The sequence below is a fragment of the Silene latifolia genome, chromosome 10 (genome assembly GCF_048544455.1).
Source record: "Silene latifolia isolate original U9 population chromosome 10, ASM4854445v1, whole genome shotgun sequence".
NCBI classification, from domain to species: domain Eukaryota; kingdom Viridiplantae; phylum Streptophyta; class Magnoliopsida; order Caryophyllales; family Caryophyllaceae; genus Silene; species Silene latifolia.
The window spans coordinates 28,181,121-28,190,637 of NC_133535.1; positions in this window are offsets into that span (position 1 = coordinate 28,181,121).

The window sequence follows — 9,517 nt, forward strand, 5'->3', positions numbered from 1 at the left end:
TGTCAAAACGACCGTAACGGTGCGTAGATGACGACCAAGGGGTAGACACAAGTATTTGAGCTATCACTTGACTATAAACTTACGAATTGTCATAAATCGTTCTGTGTACCAAACATGCGGCCCAATCATCACCGGGTGGCTTGCGGGAGGTGCAGAATGAGGTATCTACAGAGCCCCCAATTTGACTGAGGCTTGGACAAGGCAAAAGTCAATGTATAGCCATCAGGTCAATCGAAGATTACAACCTGACAACTATGGCAACGCGAGGCGGCTCATGGGGTCTGAGCCAAGGACCTGTCGTCGAGAACATTTTAGAGTCTGTCGACTATCGGGGAGGGTCGTTTAAAGTCCATTAGACTACATAAGTAAGCTCACCAGCCATAAGAAGAGATCATACCTGAGACTTCCGGACGAAACGGGACTAAAGGTGCTTCGGCAAAACTCTTTTGACGTCTGGAGGTAGGAAGGATCACAGGCACTCTGAAGGTTACTGAAGAAATCATCTCGACGAACGTTGAAGTTGAGGTTGAAGTTGAAGTCCATGTCTCAAGAACAATAAGCTGTCATGTACTCTCACTGGGGAAGATAACTATGACAATTCATAGTCTGCTCGAAGATAAAGTACTGTGACAGTTCACAGTCTGCTCGAAAATACGGGTCCGGATGAAGAATAAACATCAAATGGACCAAATATATGATATATGGTATTGAAGAAGAGGCGCACCAAAGATGGGCCCACAAATAACGAACTTGTAACAAACTTTTGAAAGTTGATTTGGAGAGAAGCTGAGGAAGAGGCGCAGCAAGAGCTGCGACTCTTGGAAGAGGCGCAGCACCTGCTGCGTCCTTTCCTGTGTTCGTCTATGTCCGAGTAAAAACTCGACAGAAGCTCGCGTTCTATTCACAATCACAAAACATAAATTCTTAAAACTCTCTCAAACTCCAACCATTTCCCGTCAAAATTTGATCAAAGCTTGCATTTGCCATGACTAATAGAGGTATGTGTCTTATTTTTGCATTAAACTTCCGTATTTGAATAATTTGAGCCGACAAATTTAGGGTTTTCGACCCAAATTGTCGAAAATTTGGGGCTTTTCCCCCAAATGATCTTGCCTTGTAAAATTGACTTTATAAATGGATAATTGGTAGTATAAGGATCATAACCATGTGTTCCTTTCGAATTTTCATTGAGTATTGAGCATTTGAGTGAAATTGCGACGGTTTCACAGCTGAGTCGTAAACTGCTTCGAAAGTAGCCTTAGGATTGCCCATTTGTGACGAAATTTGATATATGGAATCCTTAAGTGATGGGTAAACTTCCTACCATCTCGAATTTTCGATTTGTGACGGCTTTTTCAGGACACTTTTCTAGGACATAATCGTCGTAATAATGAAATGCTCTCGAAATTTCGACTCAAACCCACGACTAGGCTTGAAATTATACTTGAATTGACCCATATTACCACATGAGTGGTCGGGTTTTGGGAGAAATGCCCAAAGATGGCGAGAAAAGAGCGATTTTGGGGTTGGAAGGCTCGAAAATCTCTTAACTAAGGCTCGTCATCACTTGACGCGGCCTAATTTTAATTTTGCAGGTGACGAGGCTTCTACGTCAGGGAGGGGTCCGATGGACGTGGATACCGATTTTGACCCTTCTCTTACGCTTGAGGAGGCGTTAGGAAAGGCTTTTGCTGCGATGGCGGCCGAGGAGGAGGTTGCTGAGGAGGAGGCCCCGATGCAGGCCAACGTCGGACGAGGTGGCCGTCTACTGAGAGGAGCACCCGAGTGGGCTAAGAGTTGGGATAGCCGACATCTCATCTGGGCTGCGGTGAGTCACCTGTCCTATAGGACGGTGAAGAGCTTGGTAAATCTCGAATACATCATTCTCTTACTTACCCTCTTTTGTCATTCATTTGTCATCCCTTTTTTTTCTTCCATTCGAGCTGAAGATAGCTTCACATTGAATCAAAATAGGAGGCTGGGAACATCAGGTCCTTTTCCGGTTACACGACGATGATAGAGGCTTACGGGAGACCGTCGGCGGAGGAGCAGACCATCATCGAGCAGGGAACTTTTGGAGCCTTGGTGCGAGCATGGAGGGAGATCAAGGGAAGGAAGATTCGGGCTAACCTTAGCCTGATTCGAGCCTTTCTTGATCGGTTATGGGACACGACCTCGACCTTTCACATGCCTTTGGGCGAGGTCGGGGTCACCTTGGTGGACTACGACATGATTTCTGGTTTGCCGTGTGGGACAGAGGCTGTGGTGTGGCTTTCGACGGCCATGAGAGTGGACTTAGCTGAGGCCAGAAGTTTGATCGGTTGGAACCTATCGGCGAAAGCCGCTGCGGTTCCTGGGTTAGTACCGAGTTCCTACGTCAGGGATTACTTTGCTGGCAAGATCCCGACGATGGTGATGATTGACGGGAGGGAGGAGGCTCCTCCTCCTTACACTGCGGAGCAGAAAGCTCGTCTGTGGCTCTTGTGGTTCTTGTCTCCACTCTACCTTGGAGACAAGGGGGAGAGGCTATCGACAAAGCTTCTTCCTTTCCTTTCTGACCTGAGTGACCTAGGTCATTGGGACCGGGTCACTCATAGCTTTGCGGTCCTCACTCGCTACATGAGGGTCATGGTTCGTCTTGAGCTAGTGGAGAAGGGGACTTCTCCTGCCACTGTCGGCCCTGGACTGCTGCTAGAGGTACGAACCTTCATGAAAGATCATTTCTTTTCCTTATCGAATCGCGAAAGATCGCCATTGACTGTCTTGTTTTGAAGGCGTGGGTGTACTCCTACTTTCCGGGCTTTGCGCCCAATAGGACAGAGCCGGGGGCGAGAGCTTATCCCGTTGTGAGGGATTGGGTGATGTGTCATAGGAAGAGACAGCGCTCTTCTCACGATGTCTATCGCGGGATGTGAACGCCCTGCAGCTGAGTGGCTTGAGTATCACTTTCCTTTACTTGCTTACTCATCACTTTTCTTTAGAAATGATCATAGGAATGACCTATTGTTTGCTTGTCTTAGTGGGTGCCTAGGCCTTGGGCGGACTACGCTGATATCCCTCCTTTCGTGGCTGAGGTCCTTCGACCTAGAAGCTCGAGCCGGTTGCTGCTGAGGACGTCGATGGGTCCAGTGTGGTACTTGGGCGAGCGTTTGACTCGCCAGTGCTCTCGAGACGTCTTCACGGTTCCCATCGATCCTCCTCGGACGATGTTTAGGGAGCCTTCCAGTGCTGAGAGGGAGGTTGACTTGGCAGACGTAGGTGGCGACGCTCTCCTTCTCCCTGGTGAGGACTACTCTGCGTCCTCTACCGGAGGTTAGCGTACTGGCCAGTCGTGGTAAGTGCTTTACTTTTCTTTCCGAGCTGATTAGAAAAATGATGAATGATCATCGATTAATGAAACCTTTTGGATTTTGCAGGAGGCTGTGGAGGCGGGCAACGAGCCCCCAGTGTACCCGAGACCCTCGAGTACACTGACGCGGCGGGGATGACAACGATCTCCGAGCTTTGCGACTTTGGCGAGGCGGTGACGGATGTTGGCCTGGACGAGTGACAACATTTGATTCGGAGGGTAAGTTTCCCATTCAGTTAGCTTTTGTATAAGAATACATTTGTTCATTTTGGTCCATCTATTGAGAATCTCTATTGAAATGCAGGTGGCGCCATCTCGGTTCGTGGCTTTGTGGAGGATAGCCAACCGGCTACGGGCTACCGCCGTCGAGGCACTTGCTGGTGGTCGAGGTCCTCAGGTATGAACCTTTTGTTTATTTCATTTTTGAGTTTTCTTCTTTCTTTGCATTTGAAATGATTGACATGAGCCATATGTTTGTCATTTGCAGAGGGAGCGTGAGCTAGCACGGTCCCAGGAGGAGACGGCTCGCCTGCTGAGGGAGTTGGAGGTTCGCAACGCCGATATTGCTGCTCTCGAGGCGAGAGTTACTGAGCTAGGCGGCGACCAGTAGTAGTTGTTTCCATTTTTGTTGCCTTGTGTTGTACCACATACATTTTGTACATTTTAGGACTTGTATTTTGGACTTTTTGGACTTTGTTTCGGGCACGAGCCCCCAGTTCGATGTACATATGACTCTTTATTTCGGAGTTTGGCGTATATACAACGGCCTGAGTGTCTTTGCTGCTGGGTTGTCTAGTTTGTACCTGCAGGTTAGCTTTGAACAGGTTTGGTAGATGACGGTTTACGCCATCATACTGCCGAAATTTACATAGAAATTGCACATAAAACACATATTTGTACACGTGGCCTAACTAGCGCAACACATATTTCAAAAAATTTGCCGGAAATGACTGGACGGTAGGGAGGGCTACCTCCTAAAAAAAACGAAAAAAGAAACGTATAAGTTTGAAATGAAGTGTGAAACAGGAGTGAAATGATTCCCCCAAAAGAAAAAATGAAAAGAAATAGGTAAGTTTGAAATAAAGTGTGAAATGGGAATGAAATGATTCCTCCAAAAGAAAAAATAAAAAGAAATAGCTAAGTGTGCTTGTTTGACAAAAATGCTGATTTCGTCTCGAAAAGCATGCCCACAAGATTAGGAAACTCGAAATATGGTAATTCGACGGAACTACCAAAAATAATAACCTATACGAATAGGAAATTATGCTCAACGGAATTAGGAAATATCCAACGTGGAAAATCACACAAACTCTCTCTGAGGAAGAGGTGCAGCATAAGCTGCGACCCTTGGAAGAGGCGCAACAAGTGTTGCGCCATTTCCCCAGTTGTGAGATCCCTGAAAAATCTCAATCTTTAAAATTAGTAAATAATATGGAGGAGTCGCCAGTAGGTTTTATAAAAAACATACAAAAATAAAGTTAATGGAAAAGACCCCATTTGATCCCTGGAATGGGGACTGATCCGTCACTCCGATTTGAACCAAAGATTGCGGATTCGGGGGTAAAGGTACGGTCAGGGAAGGTGTTAGGCACCCGGACTGCCCATCAAACTGACGGCCTCTACTATCTATTTGTAATATTATATATTTGACATAAAAAGGTTAGTTATACAATTTTATACAAGACAAGATGAAACAACCTATAAACAAAGACGAATTAAATAGGTTAGTTTATATACAATTATACAAATTATACGATAAATAGAGAAAATAAATAAAATAGCAAAATAAAGAGTTAAATAAAAAGAAAGAGTAGAGAAAAGCTTATTTGAATTCGGTACTGTTGGGCCCTAAATTATCCTGCCTGACCTGATATAGGCCAGGCAACAGCCAAAGACAACTTCCAGGCTCTAGAGATCTAAAACCAGGCATTACTCCAAGATTGACAGGCATTAAGCAGGAGTTGATTAAAGACAAAGTAGAAATAACCAAAACGAAAAGATAAGGCACCAGGCCATTGCAGGCAACAAACAAGCAGTCTCATATGTTCCCTACAAAAGAGGAAGACCAATTCCAGAAGGCAAAAATATAGGGAGCAGTCAAAGCAACGGCTAAGAAAGAAGCAACCATCTCCGGGTAAATAGGGGACATTCCCTACTTACCAGGAAAACCTAAACGGCACAAGGGGATTGAAAGCAACCACCTATAAATAGAAAGTGGGGGAAGACAAGAAGCATGATCTGAGATACCATCATTTTTACTCATATACTTTGTATTCTTAAGCAATATATTCGCTTTATCACGCCCGATACAACAATACTCACAGGCTATCCAAAATCATAGTAACAATCACTCCTGGCTTGGTGCCCGTGGTTTTTTCCCTTATTCCCAGGGTTTTTCCACGTATAAAATCCTTGTGTCATTATTTATTAGTTTGTTTTACATTTAATTACACCAATCAGGCAAGTTATTCGAGTTAGATCACCCTACATATAAATCCCTGGCAGGACGCTCTAGATCACTGAAAATCCTGCTAAAACAATTGGCGCCCACCGTGGGGCATCTAACTCAAAAATAATCAAAAGCCCACCATCAAAATACCACAAAAAACTAAGAAAAAATGGCAGGAGATAGCATTGAGCAACAATTAGCTGCTGCCAAACAACAGTTGTTGGAGATGGAACAATCAAACAAAAAATGATCCAGCCAAGTCAAGTGGCAAAATTGAAAGAATCGAAATCCGGCCCTAAGATACAAATTTGGGAGAAAAAGCTTCAGGATCAAAATTGAAAGTCCAGTCTGGCACACCATTCTCCTCCATCATAAGGAACATTGACTTCTCCAATATTGGTACTCCAACTCCATCCAAAGCAGGAGAAGAAACGGACTCAGGAGAACTCCAAAGTCAAGAACTCCAAGATCAGACTAACACAGCCATTATGATGGCTATGCTCCAAGAAATCCAAAAACTTCATGAGAGATTTGAAAAGATCCCAGGAGTTCCTACCCCAATTGAAGAAGCAAATCCAGAAAGCTATGCTTTGATTCTCCCTTCGTGGATGAAATAGCAAAAACAGACACGCCAAAGAAGTTTGTGATTCCCTCAATGAGAATCTATGATGGAACCACTGATCCACAAAACCATGTTGCCTATTACAAGCAAAGAATGCTTTGGCAAGATCAATTCCCGATGAACTACGTCAAGTCTGCATGTGTAAGGGATTTGGAACAACTCAAATGGACCTGCCTTGCGGTGGTACATAAACCTCGCCAAATGGAAGCATCAAGTCCTTTGCGACCTGGTCAATTCTTTCAATCATCGGTTTGCCAGCAGCAGGGAACTAGAGAAGAGATCCGGTGACTGTACAGGGTTAAACAGAAGCCTGGAGAATCAATCAGATCATACATGACAAGATTCAACAAAGAAAAAGTATCAATCCCCGATGTGATGTTGGAACGACCATTGAAGCTTTCAGCAAGGGCTACCCCGGACAAAGACTTTTATGATGAAATGACCATGAAGCCCTGTCATACCTTTGAAGATGTCCAAGCACTAGCCATAGGCTATATCAGGCTGGAAGAAGACAAAGGCTACAAGACAGACAATGCTGACAACAACTCAGGATATGACAAAACCAACAGGAAAAGCTTTAACAACAAAGGAAGCAATTCCAGGCCATCTCCCTACGCAAGACCTGACAGATCAGAAGTCAACTATACACATGAACAACGAGGTAACTCCTATACTTATCCTCCTGTCCAGGAATATAACTTCTCTGTTGACATTGCAGGATTGATCAAGAGACTTGACCATATGGGAGACATTGTCAAGTGGCCAAAGAAGTCAGACAACCCCAACTCAAGAAAGGATACCACCAGATGGTGTGAATTTCACATGGACATAGGTCACACAACAGAAGAATGCCTGGGATTACGGAGACAAGTGGCTTACCTGCTAAAGAAAGGATACCTGAAAGACTTGATGCAAACAAAGAACAAGGAAGATGACGGAACAAGAAGAAACACAGAAAGGCAACAACGTGACCTACCCCCTGCACCACCCATTTATGAAGTCAAATTCATCAATGGAGGATCAGAAATTTGTGGCCTGACCAGTTCAGCTGCTAAGAAAATTGCCAGGGAGTCAAAAATGAAATCTCCTTTTAAATCTATCAATTTACCTCAAATTACTTTTGACGACACTGATATGCAGGGTATTCCAGACCTCCACCATGACAGCTTGGTAATCACCATGCAAATAGGGACTGCACGTGTCATGAGAATCCTGGTAGATGGAGGCGATTCGAAAACCCGATCATGCTTGATGTCCTTAAAGCAATGAAGATTGATGAGAGCCAAATCATAAAAAAGTCTAATGTCCTAGTAGGATTCAGTGGAGAAACAAGAAACACACTAGGAGAAATACACCTACCCACATATGTGGAAGGAGTATCTTCATATGAAAGATTTGGAGTCCTGGACTGCCTGTCATCCTACAATGCTATATTGGGAAGACCATGGATCCACAACATAAGAGCCATACCCTCTACCTATCACCAGTGCATCAAAATACCAACAGAATGGGGAGTAGCAACCATTAAAGGTGAACAAAAATCTGCCCAGAATGTTATACTTTGAGGCATTGAAGCCTTCCAAGACAGATGTGTAAGTCCCTCGCCTAGCAATTACAAAGACCCCTGTCAGGACAACTCATGTGGCGAAAACCAAAATGGAGACCGATCAAGTAATTTTAGACCCCGAGTACCCGACAGGCATGTCTTTGGTAGGATCGATGTCCCCGACAATATCGACCGGAATTAGTAAGTTTTCTTAAAAGTAAATCTTCATGTTTTGCCTGGTCACATTTTGATATGACCGGAATAGATGCCAATATTATTACACATAAACTAAATGTTGATGAGTCTTATAAGCCTCGTCCAAATGAAAAAGAAGAAAATTTGCCGCTGAAAGACATGCCATCATCAATGAAGAAGTAGACAAACTACTGGACATGGGGATGATAAGAGAAGTCATGTACCCCAGCTGGCTAGCCAATGTAGTGGTGGTTCAAAAGAAGAATGGCAAGTGGAGAGTCTCGTGAGATTACACGGACCTCAATAAAGCCTGTCCAAAAGACCCATTTCCACTCCCACACATAGATGCAATGGTGGATGCCACAGCAGGACATGAACTCCCGACATTCATGGATGCCTCAAGTGGATTCAACCAAATCAAGATGCACCCATCTGATCAGAACATACTTGCATTTATCACGAAAGAGGCATATCTTTGCTACACAAATGCCTTTTGGCCGAAAAAAATGCGGGGGCAACATACCAACGCCTGGTCAACACAATGTTCAAAGATCAAATAGGGGACACCATGGAAGTCTATATTGATGACATGGTAGTTAAATCAAAGAAAGTCAAGATCATGTCGGGGACTTGAAATGACCTTTAAAATCCTAGAAGATTTTAATATGAAACTCAATCCATCCAAATGCCATTTCGGGGTATCCTCAGGAAAATTCTTGGGGTACATGGTCACCAAAAGAGGAATAGAAGCTAGCCCAGAACAAATAAGAGCCATACTAGAACTAGAATCCCCCAAGTCACCAAAGATATTCAAAAACGACAGACGAGTTGCGACCACGAATAGATTCATTTCCGGATCATCGCAAGATGCAAGGCATTCTATGACCTACTCAGGAAGAATAAAGCATTCAAATGGTTGCCTGAACATGAGTCACCTTCCAGAACTCAAAACATACCCGACTACACCTCCGTTACTTGCCAAAACCGGACAAAGGAGAACCCCGACAGTCTACCTATCGATCACAAAAGCAATGATAAGTGGAGTCCTGACCAAAGAAGTTGATGGCCAACAACATCCAGTCTACTATGTAAGCAAAAGTCTCCTAGATGCGAGAAAACTGGTATGGCCTACTTGAAAAATATGTACTTGCTTTAGTAATGTCCTGTACTAAACTTCGACCCTATTTTGAAAGTCACCCAATCATTGTAAGAACCAACTTGCCTATCAAATCTGTCCGAGAAGGCCTGAGCTGTCAGGGGAAGAATGGCAAAATGGTCAAGACAAATCAGCACCTATGATATAACCTTTGAACCCAGGACGGCAATTAAGTCTCGGGCACTAGCAGACTTCGTGGG